Source organism: Triticum urartu, chromosome 5, assembly GCF_003073215.2.
Source record: "Triticum urartu cultivar G1812 chromosome 5, Tu2.1, whole genome shotgun sequence".
Taxonomy (NCBI): Eukaryota; Viridiplantae; Streptophyta; class Magnoliopsida; order Poales; family Poaceae; genus Triticum; species Triticum urartu.
Window position 1 is genome coordinate 237,599,129 of NC_053026.1, and position 3,625 is coordinate 237,602,753.

Below are 3,625 nucleotides of genomic sequence, written 5' to 3' on the forward strand. Positions count from 1 at the left end.
GGCTATCCCATCCACTCCTCCCCAATCCCGAAGCCGCCGCCACCCGCTCTTCCTTGTTGTTCGGGAGTTTGTCCCATCGCCGCCAGATCACTTCTCTATCGGGATCTTCTCTCGATCCACCCAAACCGTAGCCCTCCACCTCTCGATCTCTCCCTAGATGCACCAACCAGCGCCTCCCCTAATCCCCTTGTCCACCTCCTGCAGCCATGAACGCCTGGGGGCCCAACAGCCCGAGCACCGGTCGGCAACCGAAGCTCCATCACCTGCGACCAGGACCAACCTCTCCTCCTCTCTCTCAACTCCCTCTCCGTCTCTGTACCAGGTACGAACAGGAGACCACCCGACTCCATGGATGGCCTCGAGTTCTTCCACAACGCCAGCCGTCTCAACCACCTCGCGTCACCACCGGCAGTTTCCTCGCCAGAGACCCACCAGCAGGTCACCAGCATCGTGCCCCGCCATCTCCAGCCTCGTGCGTCCAAGCCCGTGGCCGCCGCCTTGCCTCGTCGCCGGAGTCCCTCGCCCGCGCAAAGCTCCTGTCGCCATCGTTCCCGGCGCCTTCAGCTCCGCCACTGGCCAAATCGAGCTGCCCCAGGGTCCCTCTGTCCCCTGCTACGTTCGATCCGGAGGATCCCGGCCGAAGCTGCCTGCGTTGGCCCGTCCCTGCCCGAGCCTCCCCTGCATCCTGTTTGCGCCTCCTGCACCTGAGGCCCGAGCTCCTCCTGCGATGCCCGCCGCCGGAGCTCCTCCTTGCCCGCGCCTGGAGGACGCCGAGCTGTTGACGCTCCTCCCCAGCCCTCTGCATCGCCTGGATCCGGCTGGGTCCATGCTTCCCTACCGCCGGCGCCGCCAAGTCCCTGCATCGCCACTGTTTTACCTGTCGCTGCCTTTCTTCTTCAGAAATGAGCAGCAGTGACTCGCTCGTCCCGAGCGTTGACCGCCTTCTCTGCATCGAACCGGGCTGCCCCAACGACCGAGCTCCTCCTGCAAGGCCCAGCGCCGCCTCTACGTCACCATCGCCATGGGCCGCCGGATCCACAAGCCTCTCCGCAAACAGGCCGAAGCCCATGGGTGAGGCCGCCCCCGTGCGCCCTTATTTTTTTTCATGTTGGGCCAGCCTGCCAGTTTCGGCCCGTTCGTTTTTTTCAGTTGGCAGCGAATTATTAATTTTCTCAGAGCATTGCATATTTATAGAACGGCCCCTATTTTTTAACTGCTAATAACTTTTGAACCATGCATCCATTTAAAACATGTCATATATGTAAAATGGCTAAAATTTCATCTAGTGTAATAATTTGCAACTTTCATCTACGTTTAAAATTCTTAAACTGTCGTTTGCTTGTTTTTGCATAAATGCCATGCTAAAATGATTTAATTCATAACTAAATAACTGTAGCTCCAAATTTAATAAACTTTATATGTAAATGCGGTAGAAAAATGCCTAGACTATCATGGTGGCTTTACTTTACATGTTTAATAACTCTAAAATTGTGTTTAGGGCAGAACAGTACCAAACCTAATACATGCATATAAGGAGTTTCCGGACTTGTGGTTTGTTGTTCCGGCCTCATTTAAACTTGCCTAGATAGGTAGTTTTCTTTTGCTTCACCCTCTTGCCATGTTTAACAACATTTAATATTGTTGGGTACATAAACAAGATCGAACTAAATAAATCACGTGGTGTTCCGTCAATATGCAACTCGTTGCATATTGAGCTCCACTTAACTTGTAGTGTTGTTTTGCACTTTGCCATGCCATGCTTCATTAAACCGGACATGCATCATATTTGTTTGTGCATCATGCCATGTTGATGTGTTGGTTGTTTACTATGTTGTTTGCTTTCTTTCCGGTGTACTTCGTCTCGGTAATCCGGTAACGTCATGTTGTGATGATTCGTTCGACTATGACAGTTTGACTTCTTCATGGACTCGTTCTTTTTCCTTACGGGATCTCAGGCAAGATGATCATACCCTCGAAATCACTTCTATCTTTGCTTGCTAGATGCTCGCTCTTTTGCTATGCCTATGCTGCGATACCTACCACTTGCTTATCATGCCACCCATATTGTTGAACCAAGCCTCTAACCCACCTTGTCCTAGCAAAGCGTTGTTTGGCTATGTTACCGCTTTGCTCAGCCCCTCTTATAGCGTTGTTAGTTGTAGGTCAAGATTGAAGTTTGTTCCTTGTTGGAACATGGAGATGTTGTTCCTTGTTGGAACATGTTTACTTGTTGGGATATCACAATATCTCTTATTTAATTAATGCATCTATATACTTGGTAAAGGGTGGAAGGCTCGGCCTTTTGCCTAGTGTTTTGTTCCACTCTTACCACCCTAGTTTCCGTCATATCGGTGTTATGTTCCCGGATTTTGCGTTCCTTACGCGGTTGGGTAATAATGGGAACCCCTTGACAGTTCGCCTTGAGTAAAGCTCCTCCAGCAATGCCCAACATTGGTTTTACCATTCGCCACCTAGCATTTTCTTTCCCTTGGGTTCTGCAGACTCAAGGGTCATCATTATTTTAACCCCCCCGGGCCAGTGCTCCTCTGAGTGTTGGTCCAACCTGTCAGCTGCCGGTAGCCACCAGGGGAAACTCTGGGCTGGCCTACCCGTACCTAGGACAATCTGAGTGTGCCCTGAGAAAGAGATATGTGCAGCTCCTATCGCGATTTGTCGGCACATTCAGGCGGTGTTGCTGGTTTAGTTTTACCTTGTCGAAAAGTCTTGTAATCGGGATTCCGAGTCTGGTCTGGTCTTCCCGCTAGAAGGAATATCCTTCGTTGACCGTGAGAGGTTGTGATGGGCTAAGTTGGGACACCCCTGCAGGAATTTGAACTTTCGAAAGCCGTGCCCGCGGTTATGGGTAGATGGGAATTTGTTAATGTCCGGTTGTAGAAAACCTGAAGTTGACCTTAATTAAAATACATCAACCGCGTGTGTAACCGTGATGGTCTCTTTCCGACGGAGTCCGGGAAGTGAACACGGTGTTGGATTTATGCTTAACGTGGGTTGTTCTAGGATCACTTCTTGATCATACTATTATCGACTGTGCTTTGCCTTCTCTTCTCGCTCTCATTTGCGTATGTTAGCCACCATATATGCTAGTCGCTTGCTGCAGCTCCACCTCATACCTTGTACCCTTCCTATGAGCTTAAATAGTCTTGATCACGAGGGTGTAAGATTGCTGAGTCCCCGTGACTCATAGATACTTCCAAAACCAGCTTGCAGGTGCCGTTGAACCGTGCAGATGACGCAACCAAGCTCAGGAGGAGCTCGATAAAGATCTTGTCCTTTATGTTGTTTCGTTCTAGTCGATCAGTAGTGGAGCCCAGTCGGGTCGATCGGGGACCTTGTCGCATTTGGGGTTCTCCTTTTATTCTGGTTCCGTAGTCGGACCTTGATTGTATTTGGATGATGTAATGCTTTATTCATGTATTGTGTGAAGTGGCGATTGTAAGCCAACTATGTATCTCTTTCCCTTATGTATTACATGGGTTGTGTGAAGATTACCTCACTTGCGACATTGCTTTCAATGCGGTTATGCCTCTAAGTCGTGCTTCGACACGTGGGAGATATAGCCGCATCGAGGGCGTTGCAGAACACTTCTACGACAACACAGGTATGA